Raw genomic sequence first — 20,255 nt, forward strand, 5'->3', positions numbered from 1 at the left:
GTCTAGCTCTCTCACATGAGCTAAGTACCCCTGACATCCCTTCCTAAGCAACCTACGAGCCTGAAGAGCTGATATCAGACCTCTAGGTGTGCCCCTTTTGTCTCCTCTGAAGACGACCTCTGACCCGTCCTGATCTCTGAACCTGACTACCTTGTCTCTGCAGTCCAAGGTAGCTCCATGGGTAGATAGCCAATCCATCCCTAGAATGACGTCAAAGTCTGTCAAATCTAGAACCACAAGGTCGGCGGGGAGGCATCTTCCCTCAACAAAAACTGGACTGTACTGGCAGACTGACACTGCCACTGACGGGTCACACTTGGGTCCACTGACCCATAGGGGACACTCTAACCCAGAGACTATCAGACCCAACCTCTCAACGGCTCTCGGAGCAATAAATGAATGAGATGCACCCGGGTCCATTAATGCATACACATCAGAACACCCAATGACGAGATTACCTGACACCACGGTGTTGGATGTGTTAGCCTCCTGCTGAGTCATGGTGAAGATCCTGGCTGGAGCTGATGGACCTTCACCTCGGGAACCAGAAGAAGAGGCTGCCCCTCTCCCTCTACCTCTGCCACTGCCCTGAGTTGTGGCTGGAGCTGCTGGCTGTGCCACACTACCAGAAGCTGTCTGCTGGGGCTGACCCATAAAAGGTGCTCTAGGACACTCCCGAGCTATGTGTCCCTCCTGTCCACATCTGAAACATGTATTAGTCCCAGCTCGACACACTCCCCTGTGCGGCCTTCCACATCTCTGGCATTCTGTACCATCTGAGCCTGAGCTCGAGCCACCGCCAAATCCCAGACCGGATTTCAACTTATTCCAAAACTTATTCTTCTTCGGCTTCTTGGTGGTGTTATCCCACCTCTTCTTACTTGAGCTCTGAGAAGAGAAACCTGGTCCTCCTCTGCCTGGGGTCTTAACCCCTGAAGACTGGGTCACTGACTGCTTCACTGACCCCTCAACTATAGCACTCGCCTCCATCCTTCGCGCCATATCCACCACAGTGTGGAAACTTTCTCTCTCAGCTGACTGAATCAACGAGGAGTACCTAGAATGCAGCTTCATAACATATCTCTTGGCTTTCTTCGTATCTGTGTCTAGAGCTTGCCCTGAAAAAGGCAATAGCTCCAAGAATTTATCCATGAACTCCTCTACACCCATGTGCTCTGACTGCCTCAGTTGCTCAAACTCAATCATCTTCAGTTCTCTGGAACTGTCTGGAAAAGCCCATCCAGCGAACTCATTCGCAAATTCCTCCCATGTCATGCCGTCTAGTCTCGGGTCCACATAACACTTGAACCATTCCCGTGCCTTCTTGCACTTTAAAGTGAACCCTGCCATCTGAATGGCCCTGCTGTCATTTGCCCCTAGCTCATCAGTTATTATCTTCACCACTCTCAGATACTCAAAGGGGTCATCCCCTGACTTGTATTTGGGAGCATCCAGCTTAAGGTAATCTGTCATCTTTACTTTGCTCCCATCGGCTGAGCTAGGTCTGGAAGGTTGAGTAACTGGGGCTGTTGGTTCTGTAGGTGGTGGAGGTGGGGGTGCAGCATTCCCCGAGGTGGGGTTTGTCGGGTTTGGATAGAAAGGTGAGGGTGGATAAGCTGGGTACTGTGTATAAGGTGGATAGAAAGGTGGATAAGGCATGTAGGTAGGGTAGGGGTTAAAGCTGGAGTAATCCGACGTGCCTCCCATCGGATACCCTGAACCCTGTGGTAAGGGTGGATAATGGGGTGGAAAACCATACCCCGAGGCCTGAACACCTCCCTGAGACTCCCCTATCCCTTCTTCCTCCATGCTCACATCCAGGTTCCCATCCCTCCCCTGATCCTCTTCCATAACCTCCCTCACATCTGCCGAACTTCCTCCTCTATCAGTCCCCCTTCTACTAGCATCAAAAGACCTTCTAGGGTCCCTTGACACTCTTTCTCTGTTGGCTCTACAAGACATTGCCCTAGGCAATGTAGGAGGACGGGCGCTCGTGCCCTCATCCTCAGGTGGCACTCCAGTCAATCGTGCAGATCGACGAGTTCCTCTCATCCTGTTTTCTGAAAAACAGTACACATCATACAAACATTAGCATCATATGGTTCATGTGGGCACACATGAACCCTCATCACATATACATCATTCATATCATAGCATCAATGCACATGTATATAATCATGGCATTTCACATCATCATACAAGACAGGACTCCACATCCTATCCTAGTGGACATGATCTTTCCTATTGTGCTTGACCTTCTAGAACATCTATGAGCCCGACACTCTAGGTCCGATCCTATGAACCTAGGGCTCTGATACCATTCTGTAACGACCCAAAAATCGGACCGCTACCGGCGCTAGGATCCAGATCGGCTTAAGGCCTCCGGGACCCGTAGCAAGCCTGACATATAACCTGTAAACCTGTATAATCCCATACATGATCAACAACATACATAAAAATTTAAAACTTTTCCTTCAAACATCCAACTCAACCTGAACATACACTGTACATAGTCACAATCATAATCGTGATCCTTCTGTGGGATCTCATCAATGCCCCAACGGGCGATACAACATGAGATGAGTTGGCTTTCATGAACATTATAAAACATTTTTGATCATGTAATAAAAGGGATACCTCATACACAATGTCAAGCACAATATCTAATCCTCAATATCATTACATGACTGAAACTGTACTTTTACATAACATTAATACATTTATCATGTCCACACTATCTATTACATAAACCAGACTTCATTACTCTTGTAAACCTCCTGGTCTACCCTGTACCTGCAATCCTGGGGAAATGGGAGAGGGGTGAGCTACTAGAGCCCAGTGAGCAGAATAATAAAAACATTTAAATCATGTGGATCATGGAATGCATCACATCACATCTAATCACATCAAGGATGAATTTGTCACCAATAGCCCTCTACATGGTCTAACTGTGCCAGAACGTAGAATGGGTCCTGGTCTTTCCCTTACATATCATAACATAACAGTGTCCAACTGTGCCAGAACGTAGAATGGGTCCTGGTCTTTCCCTTACATAGTGCCAGCGAACGTAGAATGGGTCCCACTGGTCTTACATTCCATACTGTACATATCACATCGTCATATCATAGATCGAGGGCTATGGATCATCCAACATTCATCCACATCAACATTTAACATATGCAATGCAACATATTCGTGAATTCTAATGCAAGCAACCTAATTCATCACATGGCATTCATGATGCATGAAGCATGCTAAAAAGTACATTATTTGCTTTAAAACATTATAGGTTATTCCACTCACCTCTGGATAGCTCTGACCAAACACTGGGGCAATAGACTCACTGCTGGGGTCCTCGGTTCCTCGGGTCCGAACCTACACAGGTGGACTCAAATGAGGGACCAAACATACATGAACATAACTCTAAACTATTCCCCAAAAACCCCCTAAAACATCATAGAATAATCATAGAAAAACATGCAAGAAAAGGCTGAACAGGGCACTTTCGGCGGCAGGTTCGGCGGCCGAAAGTCCCTCCAGAGCCGAAAGTCAAGCAGGTTCGGCGGCACCTTCGGCGGCCGAAACTCCCAGACAGAGGCGAAACTCATGCATGTTCGGCGGCACTTTCGGCGGCCGAAACTCCCAGACAGAGACGAAAGTCTCCTTTCGGGGGCAAGCTTCGGCAGCCGAAGGCTGCCTCCACAAGAGGGTTCGGCGGCCGAAAGTCCCTTCGGCTGTCGAACCTGGTTTCTCCCAAAGGGCAGAAACTCGGTTCAAACATGCACAATTGCCTCCAAACTCATCCAAACATGCATAAACCTATTCTACAACATTCCCAAACATACACAAGCAAACATACAAGTTCCTAGGGGCATCAAACCATCAAAAACCCCAACTACAACACACAAACAACTCACATTGTTCAAAAATCACACCAAAAACCCATAAACATACCTATGACCTAAACATGCATTCTACCCCCATGAACTTCATAAAACTTACTTAAAACATAACATAAGCTAGAGATCGACTCTTACCTCTTGAAGATCGAGAGTAGAGGCGACCAAACTTGGAGTTGGAAGAGATTCGAGTTCTTGAACCTCAAAGCTCCAAAACTTTGCTCAAAAGCTCAAATCTTCAAAATGAAGTTAAAACAAGTGAAAAACTTGAAAGATCTAGAGGAAAAACATCAAAGATCGGTGAGGGGCGGCGGAAAGCTCACCTTGGCCGAAAATGGGGAAAAGCTCGCCCGTTTTCGGCTAAGGGACCCTTTTATAGTGGCTGGCCAGGCCACGTTCGGGGGCCGAATGTGCCTCCGCATGCATGCCATGTTCGGCGGCCGAACCTGGACTTCCCTCACTTGTGCTTTCGGGGGCCTAAGGGAGCTCCCGAAGTCATGCATGTTCGGCCGCCGAACCTGAGTTTTCCTCCAAGGTTGTTTTCATGCAAAAACTCATTTCCATTTTACTTAAAACCATGAAATACCTTAAAACACTTTATGAAAACATGTTTCTACCCTACTAGAGGCTTCCGACATCCGAGATTCCACCGGACGGTAGGAATTCCGATACCGGAGTCTAGCCGGGTATTACATAGCCGAAATGGGCGAGCTTTCTCCCATTTTCGGCCACAGCTAGCTTCCGACCTCCCTCTCCCCAGATCTTGTGTTCTTTCTCCAAATCTCCTCCATCTTTCTTGAGTTTTCACCTCTCATTGCAAGTTTTGAGCATTTAAGACAAGTTTTGGAGCTTTGGGAACTCAGGAGCTTATTTGCTTGGATCTCCGAGTTTAGGTCGTCTCTCTCTCGATCTTCAAGAGGTAAGAGCCGATCTTAAGCTCATTGTATGTTTTAAGTAAGTTTTAAGTTGTTTTATGGGGTAGAATGGCATGTATAGGGTTGTATGAGTTTTTAAGCAAATGTTATGTTTTTGAACAATGTGGCATGTTTGAAGTGTTGTAGTTGGGGTATTTGATAGTTTGAGACCCCTAGGTGTGATGTATGGTGTGTATGCATGTTTTAGAACAGGTTATTGCATGATTTGAGGCTTTGGGAGGCAAGAGGTTCATTTGAGCCAAGTTTCTGCCCATTTGGGAGAAACCAGGTTCGGCAGCCGAAGGAACTTTCGGCCGCCGAACCCCCTTGTGGAGGCAGCATTCGGCTGCCGAAGCTTGCCCCCGAAAAGAGACTTTCGTCTCTGTCTGGGACTTTCGGCCGCCGAAGGTGCCGCCGAAAGTGCCTGACTTTCGGCTCTGGAGGGACTTTCGGCCGCCGAACCTGCCGCCGAAAGTGCCCTGTCCAGCCATTTCTTGCATGTTTTTATGTAATTGTTTTATGATGTTTTAGGGGGTTTTTGGGGAGTATATTAGAGTTATGTTTATGTATGTTTGGTCCCTCATTGGAGTCCACCTGTGTAGGTTCGGACCCGAGGAACCGAGGACCTCAGCAGTGAGCCAGCTGCTACAGAGTTTGTCAGAGCTAGCCAGAGGTGAGTGGAATAAACCTTAAGTTTTAAAATAAATGAAATATGAATTTTGAGCATGATCCATGCATCATGAATGCCATGAGATATAGTAGGTTGTTTGCATTAGTATTCACGAATATGTTGCATTACATTTATGATGTTGATGTGGATTGGTTATTGGATGATCCTTTAGTCCTCATATGGTATGATGATGTTACGGCATGATATGGTATGGAAGTCCAGGTTGTACCCATTCTACGTCCCTGGCACGATGTAAGAGAAAGTCCAGATTGTACCCATTCTACGTCCCTGGCACATTGGTATGTATGATATGTTATGTTAAGAGAAAGACCGGTTGTACCCATTCTACGTCCCGGCACTTTGGAATGGAGAGGACTATAGGTGACAATACCATCCGAGATGTGATTTGTTGTGATGTGTTGCATTTCATGAAAGCATGAAATTTTAATATATGATTTCACTATTCTGCTCACTGGGCTTTGTAGCTCACCCCTCTCCCCTAACCCCAGATGTGCAGGTATAGGGTAGACCAGGAGGTTAGCCAGAGTTTTGAAGTATGTTTATATAATAGTTAGATTGTGGACATGACAATTGTACTATGATGTAATGTAAGAGATTACAGTATGTTATATAATGAGGTTATAGATGTGCTTGACCCTATGAGTATTGTTATCCCTTTTGATACATGATCTATAGACATGTTTATAATGTTTATGATTCAACCAAGCTTATGTATGATGAGATACCCCATTGGAGCATTTGATGAGGACTCCAGTGGAGGTTTATGTTCACGTTTATGTTTATGTATAGGTTATGCTTGGTTGATGTATGAGAGAGACTACAGGTTTATGTTATGTATGATCATGTATGGGATTGAACAGGTTTACAGGTTATATGTCAGGCTTGCTACGGTTCCCGGCGGCCTTATGCCGATCTGGATCCTAGCGCTGGTAGCGGTCCGATTTTCGGGTCGTTACACATTTCTTATAGTATCAAAGCATATGAATAAAGACATCAAGATATGCAATTGTTATTCAACTACTATTAAGTTCAAAGTATTACATTGCACATGTCCCTTCTCTTCACTTTTACTGACTTGGATATCGGAATAGCTGTCGTTGGCTCTAATCACCTCTCATTTCTCTTGTTTGCAGATTGACTAATCGCAACACAGCTAGCTACATTATCACCTCTTACTAAAAGCAAGAATAGAAGGAATATATAAATAACATTTAGGTTTTGTTATTTGTGAAAAATAATTTACATATATAAAATTATTTTTATAAAATTTTGTTTATTTAATATATTTTTTATGGAAATATATTTTTAAAAAATACTTTATTTTTTATTGTTTCATTGTAATTTGAAAAATAAATACATTTATATTTAATAGTATTAAAAAACTTTTTAGAGTTTAATAAATTATTTTCTTTTTTAAAAAGATGAAGTATTTTAAAAAAAAATAATGTAATTTTTTAATAAAAAATATTTTTTTACTATCTAATTTTTTTTTTAAGTGTTTCAAATATCAAAAAGTGAAAAATATTTTTTAAAGACATAGTTCTCATGAAATAAATGGCGTTAAGTTAATAATATTTTTTATTGAAATAAATGAAGTTTATAATTTTAAAAAGTGATCATGAAAACCAAAAACAAAAATCAACATGTACTTTTTGTTATACTTCAAAAACTCATTTTTTTATGTAATTTTATATAATTTTTATATATAATATAATTAATTTGGAATGACAAATTAATTAAAAAAAAAACTTTCACTATGTAAACAATAAAATTAAAAAAAGTAAAAGATAGTTTAAAAAATATGTTATAACTTATTTATCACAAACAAAATAAATATACAAAAAATTAAAAACTTTACATATCCATTCAACTTGTGTTATTGTTGGTTAATTGGTGTTTTTATTTTTATTTTTTCTATTTAGCTTATTAACTTTCTTTGTATCTGAAAAAACACTTCCTTTGTCAACTTTACTCATATTTTTTTATTTTTTTATATAAAAAGTTTTTTTTACCAAATAAAAAACTTAGATTTTAATATAAAAAATTAATGAAATAAAAATATTTGCTAAAAAAACACACTTCATATAAAAAATTAATCTATATAAAAAATATAATAAAGTCGATCCGATATAAATAAAAAACACTGAAAAGGAGATATTTTAAAATATGTAATAATATTTTGATTTTCAAAACCTTAAGTGATTCTCATTGCTATTAATATAATCTTTCAAATTTTCTTAAGTTGATTCTTTCAGGAGTTTGAATTTATTTTTTACTTTGATTTTTTTATTGAAACAAATTCTTTGACCATGAAAAATTATTTTAAATTTTTTCTTATTTTTATAAAACTTACTTTGTTATCAAGGAAAAAAAAAGTCTCCTAATGTTTTTTAAATCTATATTATCTTGATTTTAATATTTAAACTATCATTTTATATAATGTTAGAAAAATAAATATATTATTGATTTTATAATTTATATTATCCACGTATATATTAGCTAAAATTTTTTAATTATGTTAAATTCATTTTTTTCATTGAAAATTTATTTATATCAGATCCTTTTAAAAATCAAAATTTATTATTATTCAAAGAAGTTTTAATTTTTACATCATAAAAAGTTATTGATTTTAATTAAATAAGAGATTCTTTTTGTAAGGATAGATTGAAATTGAAAAACATTTATTAAATACTTGTTTAGTGAAATAAGTTTAATAAATTAAAAATTAAGAAAACATAAAATTACATTTATTCCTACATAGAAAATAAAATAAAATAAAATAAAATTTAGTATAAATATTTGAAGTTGCTAATAAATAAAAATTATTAAAATTTTTTATGTAAATGTGATATATTATAATTTAAAAAATTAAATAGCATTAAAATTTCATGAGTTTAGTTTTTTATTTTTTATAAAAATCAATTTAAAAGGAAAAAATATTTTTCATTTTATTTTTCAAAAGAATATGGAATGTTCATCCTATATTAAAATTTTTTTAGTTTTATAAGGTGAAAGTAACTTTTTGTAATTTTTTTATTTTTGAAATCAATTTTAATACAAATCAATTAAAAAAAAAGATTTTTTAATTTATTGTTAAAATGCATTTAATGTTACATTACATATTAAAATTATTATTTTAATTTTTCAGATTTATAAAGTGAAAGTGTCTTTTGCTTTATTTGAATTATAATAAAATAAAATTTTAATTAAAAGAACTTATGTACAAAAGGCTTACAAATTTTAAATTTACATAAATTTTACAAAAAATTAAATAATAAATATTAAAAATAATATTAACTGTTTAACATTAAATAAAAATAAACAGTAATATTAATAATATTAAAATAATAATTACTATATTATTAATATAAAACTATATTAGATATAGTTCATAAGAATATTATATTACCTTCTAATAATGTCTCATATATATATATATATATATAACGTATATACCATATGATTATTTTAATATGACTAAAACCATTTAAAAAATTAAAAATATTAAACTATATATATTTTAAAATATAAAAATGATGTAAAATAGTTTCAGTTTGGAATAGTTCAGAGGGATTTGATTGCAGTTCTTAATAAGGAACGGAAATGAAACCAATAAATTGTGTATAGAGCCTTATTTAAAGATATAGTTAGGGGTCATATTCGGTCGATTCGGTTAAAATCGAATTGAATAAACTGAAAATTAAAATTTTGAAGTTTATAAAAATCGAATTGAACTGATTTTGATCAGAAATCAAATTGAATCGAATCGATCTGATTTAATTTGATTCGGTTCGATTTAATCGGTTTGAATTTTTAATAAATTTTTTATTTTTTACACTTTATTTTTATATTTTAAAATTTAATTGAAATATTTTAATTTTAATATGGTCTAATCTCTCAATATTATTAAAAATAATATATTATTATCACTGATTGGTTCGGTTCGAATTTTTTGATTTTTTTCTAATAAAAATCAAATCGAACTGAAATAACTGAAATTTTTAAAATTAAAAATCGAATCAAACCGAAATAAATAAAAAATCGAATTAAATTTTTAAATTAATTTGGTTCTGTCGATTTTTTCGACTCATCCCTAAATACCGTCACTAAAACTATTTCTGGATGATCTGAGTTTTGAATAGTGAGGACTTCTTCCATGATTTTGATATTAGTGTCGGAAACTTTGTTCGCGTTGAGTCACTATATTGGGTGAGTTTAGGGTGAGAATAAGACTCTTTGAGTAAAAATATGAGTAGCATAGAGGTTGCTCTCATACCTTCTAAAATAATAACAAGAAGAAATAGGAAGTAGATCAATTCTCCACTTATTTTATTTATTTTATGCGTGTATATATATATATATATATATATATATATATATATATATATATATATATATATATATATATATATATATATATATATATGTATTTATAAAAAAATATTCTGCAAAAAATAAAAGAATACAATATGGGGAATTATGAACTTATTATAATTACAATTAGAAGAAAAGGAAAGAAATCATATATTGCATTAAAACGTCACCGTGAAACCAGCGTTTTAATGAAATATTTGACAAAAACGCATCATTTTCATATATCTAACATAACTTTTCTCTTTTTAAGTAAAACTTAGTTTGGGATTTTTACAAAAGTAGCTAAGAGTAATCTCTTAACACTTTGAGGCAAACCCATTAAAGCCCACTTTCAACTCCATTAGAAAATCAATTTCTTTGTGAGATAAACTTATTTTCTCTTCTTGGTTATGTGAACGAAAAGAAAAAAGAAATGAATATTCGGTCGGTTTAATTTAAAATTAAACCAAATCGAATAAATTGAAAATTAAAATTTTAATATTTATAAAAATCAAATTAAATTAATTTTGATTAAAAACCGAATCGAATTGAACCGGTCTAATTCGATTTGATTTTATCAATTTGAATTTTTGATAAATTTTTTTATTTTATTTTTAGTATTTTAAAATTTAATTAAAATATTTTAATCTTAATTATGATATAATATCTCTATATTATTAAAAATAATATACTATTATCACTAATCGGTTCGGTTCAATTTTTTTTCTCTAATCAAAATCGAACTAAACTGGAATAACTGAAATTTTTTAAATTAAAAATAAACCAAATCGAAATGAATAAAAAAATCAAACTAAAATTTTAAATTAATTTAATTCAATTATTTTTTTTTATTTAAACTGAATATTACTCACCCCTAATCACGGCTTCTAATTAATTCTACTTTAATATAGTTGAGGTGTGTGTTAGAACGTTTTAAATATTTAAAACATCAGGAGCTTTATTAGTTGAAATTGAACTGTATAAATATACATTATGCATATAAGTATTTATTAATATAATATATAAATTTATTAAATAATTTATTACATAAAAAAATATAGATTAAAATATTAATATAATATAAGGATTAACATAAAGCCCACAATTCGCTGACTTAATATGTTTTATAATATACATTTATTATTTAATTGTTTTATTTTTTACCACTTTTTGAATGCATCAACTTCTTGATATTATTTAGATTTATTATGCATTTTGAGATATTTAAAATTTTTAAGTACCGAATTAAATTACGAAATAAAATTTATGTATACATATTATTTTTAATATTTTATATTTTATAATATATGTATACATATTAATATTATAGTAGGTTTATGAATTTATTTAAAAAATAATATGAATCAAATTTAAATACAGTTATTAGTGATCAATTAGCCATAAAAGTAAACAAAATAATAAATACTTTTTTGATTTTACTATTAATTTACGATAAAATAGCGACCAAATAATAATATTTATTTTTTGTGCAGCGATCAAATATCGATGAATTAGCGATCAAAATAACGATTATTTTACGGCCAAATTTCAACGACCAATTTACTATTACATTAGCGACTATTATTTTTAATATTTAATTTGTCATGACACTGAATTAGCGACCAAAAATTGGTCACCGATTGGTCATTATTTTAGCGACCAATTTACAAATTGTCGCTAAAATTTTAGCGACTAGCTAAACACCGACCATTTGGTTATGGTCGCTAAGTGGTCGAATTTCATAATAGCGACCAAATTCTTTCTTTTAGCGATCAAAATTTTGGTCACTAAATCACTATTTTTTGTAGTGTTAATGAATACCACAAATTAATAGAAGACCTTAAATCTGAAAATATTACTTTGCAAGAGGAGTTATTACAAGAATATTGAAAGAAAAGCTGCCGCCTTTATGGAACAACTATGTCATTTCTCGAATGAATATTGTGGCCAATGTGAATGAATGAGTGATAGAATCTGGTGCTATTACGCATATTTGTGTAAACAAAAATCCTTGTACATCCTACACCCTGTTGGAGGAGAGAAAAGAAATTTTCTATCTTGGTGATTCAAGAACAACTCAAGTTTTTGAAAAACGAAAAGTTCTTCTCAAACTTACATCTGGAAAGACTCTAGCATTAAATGAGGTGTTGCATGTTTCAATATTCAAACCAATTTGATCACGGTAGGTTTATTGGAAAATATTGAGGTGAAAGTGCCATTTGAATATGACAAAGTTGTAATGACAAAAAATAGTGTATTTCTGGGAAATGGCTATTGTAACCATGGTTTATTTGTGCTTAATATTTCTGAAATAATAAATGAGAATACTAGTTCTTCTGTTTAACTGATTGATTCTTTTAAATTATGGCATGATAGATCAGGACATATTAGTATGCCTTACATTAAAAATATACAATCTATTGGTCTTATTTCTAATATTAACTATACAAATATGCAAAAGTGTGAAGTATATTTTGAATCTAAGCAAACTAAAAAATCTTTTGCATCAATTATTAGATAATCATAATTATTATCTTTAATTCATACTATCTAGGACACATAAAAAAATTTTTAAATAGAGGTGATAAAAAATATTATATAACTTTTATAGATGATTTTTCTAGATATACAAAAATCTACCTATTAAGAAATAAAGATGAAGTATTTAATATGTTTTTTATGTATAAAGCTGAAGTAGAAAACAAATTGAATAAAAAAGATTAAAAGAGTTAGATTAGATAGAGGGGTGAATATATATTGCATAATGAATTTTATAAAAAAAAATGAATAATTAATGAAGTTACTCCTTTTTATTCATTTGAATCAAATAGTGTAGTTGAAAGAAAAAATAGAACTCTAAAAGAAATGATGAATTGCATGCTTATTAGTTCAGGTACACCAGATAATCATTGTGGTAAAACTATATTATCTACATGACATCTATAAAAAAGAATACTTTATAAAAAAACTAGGTAAGACTCCATATGAGTTATGAAAAGGTTATCTACTTGACTTAAAGTATTTAAAAGTGTGCGGGGTGTTTTGCTAAAGTTATGTTGCTTGATTCATAATGTGTGCTTGATTGTTATACTATAATTGAAACAAAAAATGTAGAGTTCTTTGAAAATATATCCCCTTTAAAATCTAAGAAGAATTCTCATGTAACTGAAGATCATGTCTTTGAAAATCAAAATGATTTTGAACATGAAGATTTAAGAAGAAGTAAAAGATAAAGAAAAGAGATTTCTTTTGAAAATGATTTTTACCTTGTTGATAATGAGCCCATAAATCTTTCAGATGCTATTTCTTCTTTTGAGACTCATTTTTTGAAAGAGGGCATTAAGAAAGAAATTGTTTCTACAATGCAAAATAAAATTTGAGTTCTAGTAGATTTACCTCTAAGGGCTAAAACATTTGGTTGCAAATAGATTTTTAAAAGAAAATACAATCTTGAAGGATCAATAGAAAATATAAAGTAAGATTAATAGCAAAAAGTTTTATCAAAAGTCAAATGTTGATTATTTTGGCACTTTTGCCCCTATAACCTGAATTTCTTCAATTCGAGTTTAATTGCTTTAGCTCTAATACATAAACTTTTTATTTACCAAATGGATATTAAAACAGCCTTTTTAAAAGGTGATTTGGAAGAAGAGGTTTATATGGTACAACCTGAGAGTTGTGTTGTTTTTAGAAAAGAAAATAAAGTTTGAAAACTTCTTAAAGATTTATATGGTTTAAAACAAGCACCTAAACAGTGACATGAGAAATTTGATCAAGTTGTAATGGTTTTTTATCTATTGAAATTGATAAGTGTGTGCATATAAAACTTGTAGATGATGAGTGTATAATTATTTGTTTATATGTGGATGACATGCTCATTTTTTGTACTATTTATAGCATAATACGTGAAATAAAAGGTTCTGTTGCTTCTAAATTTAACGTGAAAGATATGGGTGAAACAAGTGTGATATTGGGTATTAAAATCATAAGGAATGATGATGGCATAATACTATCATAAGAGCATTACACAGAGAAACTTCCCAATAAGTTTGGACATTTTGATGTTAAATTAATAAGTACTCCTTATGATGCCAACTCCCAATTAAAGAAAAATACAGGTGATCTTATTTTTCAAAATGAGTATGCATAAATCATTAGGAGTTTATTACATTTGATGAATTTTTCTCAACCCGATATAGCTTATGTTGTATGTAGATTAAGCATGTACACACATAATCCCAACCACACTAATTGGATTGCATTAGTCAGACTTATGAAATATTTGAGAGGTACCATAAACTATGATATTTTATATAGTGAATTTTCTGCTGTATTAGGAGGATACAATGATACTAAGTGGATTTCTTGAGATAAGATAAAATCCCTAGAAGTTATGTATTCACTCTTAGCAGTGGTGCAGTTACTTGGAGATCAGCCAAACAAATTATTGCTAAATCTGCCACGGAGTCAAAATTTATAGCTCTGGTTGGATGGTAATGAGGATGGATGGTTGGAGAACTGCTTAGTTGTGGTTGCCAAGTGGTAATAGCCATTATAAAGAATCACACTTTCAATGGTAAGAATAGATATATTTGTCTGAGACATAATATGGTAAAGCATCTGCTAAAAGATGGAATAATTTTCATTGATTATATGAAGTCAAAAGTGAATTTGGTCGATCCTCTAACTAAACCTTTGGAAAGAAAATTAATAAATAAAACATCGAGGAAAATTGGACTTAAACTAATTTGAAATCAATAATGATAAAAATCCAATCTTTGTGATTGGAGATCCATGAGTAAGGTTTATATGGATAACAACAAGTCACTTGTTAATTCTACTAACACTTTTATCTTTATCCCTTATTATAATGTGAGAAGTGCTAGAGTGCACTAATGTGAAGACTAACTAAAAGTTCTTAATAATATTCATATCCCTTATGGGTCGTATATAAATTGTAGTATATACTTAATGAAATCACCTATATGAGAGTGGAGTGCGGCCGCTCCTATAATATTATAGCATAATCTCTAGAGCACTCATAAATTATCAAGCATGCATATGTAGCCTATTAGCACAAGATGGCGTCAGCATTAAAAATCGGGTGTGTAATATGATTAATAAGATTTTAACTTATTAAGAAGAGTTTTGGTTCATAGAAGATAAAATCTTCACCAAAACTCCATATGTTAAGTCTTATCTAGTCTAGATCTGATTTATAGTCTAAAAGACACTTGATTCAAAAAATATTATACTATAATTTTTAACCCAACAAATGTTTTAAAACTTTTGTAATATGTGGGGGATTGTTGTAAAATGTTTTGTATTTCAAAAGTTTCAAATTCCACATCAATTAAAAACAAGAGTTTCACCTTAATTTATAAACAAAATCCTATATTAGGCCTTGTAAAGAGCAAGTAGAAGGGTTGGGCTCGCACGTATGAGGATGAATCTAAAAGTCAAGATTGTGTACAAATCGTCCAATTCTCCCTCTACGCACGAGTTAAATGCGATATCAGCAGAATTTTTATTGTCATATGAGTTAAATTATTTTTTATTTTCATACCTTATCTAGAAACAGTTATTTTTTGCAATTCAAAATCAGTTTAACATTAAAATATTTCTGCTAAGATTTTCTCTCAACCTCTCCAACAACTATCTTATTTTTCTCAACCTCTCCACCAGCTATATTTTCAATTATACATAGCCTATTCTAGAATTCTTTTAGTCACTCCAATTTCTCTACTCACATTTGTTTTCTCTCTTCTCTAATTGTTAGTTTACTATTATAAAATACTCTTACTGTTTTGCACTAGTCTTCTACTAGTAGGCTTGTTAAATCTTAGAGGTGCTCATGAAATTATTTACCTCTTTTTGGAGAGTAACACCTTAAGGACAGTGTTCCTAAACACATCTTAGCCTTCTACTTATTTTTTCTGTTACATCTTTAAATATTTTTCCAACAATTACTTCTTATGTTATCAAGGAAAAGATTTGCTACTTAAATACTATATTGATGTTGATTGTGTTAGTGTATTTACCTTAAGTCATTATCTTGAACCTTTTTGTATGTTATTTTGTTTATTAATAAAAGAGGTTTTATTATTATTATTATTTATTTGCATATTACATAATAATAATTAATATGCCTGGTTACTTATTATTATTATGATAATAATAAAATATGATTAGTATGATTATTCATTGATAATCATGAGATGATTATGTGTGTGTTGATATAAATCAATAATCATAGATACTTGTTAGAGAACAAAGTATTGGATGAACCCATATTGAGATCACTTCATGAGTTATTGTCATAAGTTTTTATCAAGATAGTTATGTTTTAATCTTTTGACTTGAGATTATCATAGTTTCCAACATAAGAACTGTTATATTTTGACATAACCAAACATTGTCTTTAATCGGATAATCATAAAGATTGTGATTGAACATAATAGAAATTATGTAGAGGATATTGAACAATCAAGATAGAATTTGTTCCTCTCTTTGAGAGAGATATCTTCTGGGCCCCTTGATAAGTGAGACTGAGAAATGTATGGCCATGTTCAAATGAATTGATAATATGATCAATATCATTTAGTTTTATCGGTCTACTTAGAGATCGAAAAATCATAAATTTGAACATTATAAGTTTGACATTAACCATGACATATATTCAAACTAGATATCGTGTGATAAGGAGATTAATAATATTCTATTTATTAGGCTTTATTGGATTATCGATCCTCATATTAATTGGGTAGTCATAATGTCTTGCTAGAGGCCGCTTATGATTTATAGGCCTTGTAGGACTGGGCCTATTGCCAATTAATGTGAGTATATTAGGTCACACACAAAAGAACGTCATTGATGTGCTATGTCATATTAATGGGCTAAGAGCCCGTTAGTATAATTAATAATAATAAAGATGTTGTTATTATTAATATTAATTATTTGTTATTATAAGATAATAATATTTAAAAGATCTGCAGTCTATCTGTAACTGTTACAGATAAATGATTTTTCATTTTCTTTTGAAAAGTACTTATCACATAGATATATAAATATCTGCAATATTGTGATAATTAGTTATGAACACAACTCTTTTACCAAAGAAGTGTAAAAAACGAAAAGACTAAAAAAAACGGATAAAAGACTTTCTTTGAATTGCGGGAGCAATATTTTTTGAGTGATCGTTTTTCTGGGTTGCAAATTGGGGAGCATATAGCTAATCCATCTATTGAGAGAGCTAGCACTTCAGACGGAAACGTTTGTATGGATACCATTGAGGGTGTTCATTTCAGAAGCAGTACCATTAGTCCGAAATGGTCTTTTTTCGTCAAGTTTGAAAGGTTAGTCTCTTATCATTCCTTTCAAATTAAACGAAGCAGTAGGATCTTGAAGGTGAAATATAGATTTTTTTTTCTCCGCTGCGTAATTTTGGGTTGCAGTAATCTCTGGGTTTCCTTACAATGGTATTAGAGCCAACTTGTGTTTTTCGTTTAAGTCGAATATGCCATGATTGATGTGCTATATGTGCTATATATTTATTCGAATTGCATGATAATTGAACTGTTTAAATCGATTTACATATGATATTAAAAACGACAGATTTATATGTGATATGAATCGATGATATCTGTAGATTTCATACAGTACACATACATTTTTTTTTTGTTAATTGGATTGTCAAGATATTATTTCGATTATTAGTGTTAATATGATTAACAGGTTATTCGATTAAGGGTTTCAGAAATATATCAATGGTGATTAATACACATGCATTACTATTTTTTATTGATATGATTAATAAACGATGGTATTGTTTTCTGTATAGTAAATGATTATTTAATATAATCAAACGATTACTGATCAGATTAGTAAAATCTTTTTGACTGGTATGCAGAATAAGGGAATTAAAACAGTTTACTGTTAATGTGATTAATGGTTCTATTTAGCTGGACCGTCGTGTACATAATGTCTTAAATATTGTTCCTGCTATAAATAAACTTCAACCTAATAAGCTTATAACATGTTTATATGAAATATATTGTGATTATGTGAGAGGTCTCGGCATGATGCATAGCATGGCCTTATTAACCTTTGTGATTGGTTATTGTTATCTTTATATGGGATGTAATTTTTAAATACGGCTTGCGTGTCATTTATTTTAATGTAATAGTATAGGTTTTCTGTTATTTTGTAAATAGAGATCCACAAGATGGAGGAGAGAAGACAAACATATTCCATAATGTAAACAAGGAAGCTCAAGATATAAAGACATGTTCCATTGTAACTAATGTAATAGGATTACACCTAGGTTGCCCCCTATGATCTTTATATTGGCTTATAAAGATCGTTTTTAGATTTTGGTTATGCTATGTCACGTTTATATATTTTTGTCATATATTAGTATGTGAAACTATACATGATAGTTTATATATATATGCATATAGGATACCATGATATATAAATGCAAAACAACATAATTAAAATTTGAAAGTTAAACTCTCACTATAAAATTTTAAGTTTTAATGTCACCCATGTATTAAATACATATCAAGACTAAGATCACCAAAATGCAGGTTTTGCCAAAGCAAGGTGTTTAGGTTATCTTAGTAAGGTAAGATGAGTAATAGTTACTCATTTATTTAATATGGTTGGACTTAATTAGGCTATCAAAATGGTTTTGAGCCTAAGGCATTAAATGGAGTAAAATATGCTTTTGATATATGATGTCAACACCTCATAATTTAAGAGTTACATCAAACGAAATTGGTAAGGAGTTACCTACCTAAATAATTTAATTCTAAGCGTCATGCCAAAGTTGACTTGGAATAATTCAATTTTGTTGAGAGTTATATTTTAGTCAGAATTATTGTCACCTTAATATTAATTTGTTTACTAAATTATTTATATTTGCATATTTTGTAGATTATTATGGATGCTAATAACACCACTTTATCATTGCGATCCATCCTTGAGAAGGATAAACTGAAAGAAAATAGGACCAATTTTGTTGAATGGTTTAGAAACTTGAGAATTGTTCTCAAGCAAGAGAAGAAGTCCTATGTGCTTGATGAAGTTGTCCCTGAACCACCTCCTGCTGATACTACTAATGCTGTTAAGAACAAACATAAGAAGCATGTGGATGATTCCAATGACATTGGATGTCTTATGTTAGCAACTATGTGCCAAGAACTTCAAAAGGATCTGGAGCACCTTGAGGCTTATGAGATGAGTGTCCATCTCAAACAGGCTTTCCAACAACAAGCTATGCAGGATAGGTATGAAACCACTATTGCATTGCATGATCACAAAATGGTTGAAGGTGAATCTGTTAGTGCTCATGTTTTGAAGATGAAAGGCTATATTGATCACCTTGCTAGGCTTGGCTATCCTCTGAGTTTAGAACTCTCCACGGATTTGATCCTACATTCTTTACCTGGCAATTTTTCTTAGTTTGTCATGAACTATAACATGAATAACATGGAAAAATTCATTCCTGAGTTGCATGGGATGCTAAAGACTGCTGAGGTCAATGTCAAGAAAAATTCTACCCAAATTTTGAATGTCAATAAGGGTAAGCCCATGAAAAATAAATGGAAGTCCAAGTCTAAAGGTGGTAATGGGCCTAAGGGACGAGGTAAGCCTAAATAGTAAGCCAAGGCAAAAGCTCATAAGAATGTAGTTCATAAGGAAGGAGTCTGCTTCCATTGCAAGGAACCAGGGCATTGGAAGAGAAATTGCAAGCTCTATTTAGATGAGTGCAAGAAGAAGAAGGCTAGTAAGACTACAACTTCAAGTATTTATATTATAGATATTAATTTATCTATTTCTACTTCATGGATATTAGATACTGGATGTGGTTCTCACATTTGTACTAATGTGTAGGGTCTCAAAAGGAGTAGAAAGCTGAAAAAGGGAGATGTGGACCTACGTGTAGGCAATAGAGCAAGAGTTGCTATTTTAGCTGTAGGGACTTATGAACTTGTTTTGCCCAATGGGCTTTTGTTAATTTTGAACAATTGCTTTTATATTCCTACTTTGAGTAGGAATATTATTTCAATTTTTGTTTTGGACGATGAAGGTTTTTCATTTTTCATTAAGAATAAGAAATGCTCCATTTATAATAAAAATAATTTGCTTTATTATATTACAAATTCATATGATGGCCTTTATGTCCTTAATCTAGATGATTCTAGAGACAATAATATCTATAAATAATATCTATAACATAACTTCTAAGAAAGCTAAGCCAAATGAGTTAAACCCAATATATTTATGGTATTGTTGTCTTAGCCATATAAATGAGAATCGCATATCTAAGTTCTATAAGGATGGTTTATTAGATTCATTTTATTTTGAATCATTTGAAAATTTTGAATCTTGTTT

This window comes from Manihot esculenta, chromosome 14 (assembly GCF_001659605.2).
Source record: "Manihot esculenta cultivar AM560-2 chromosome 14, M.esculenta_v8, whole genome shotgun sequence".
Classification (NCBI taxonomy): Eukaryota; Viridiplantae; Streptophyta; class Magnoliopsida; order Malpighiales; family Euphorbiaceae; genus Manihot; species Manihot esculenta.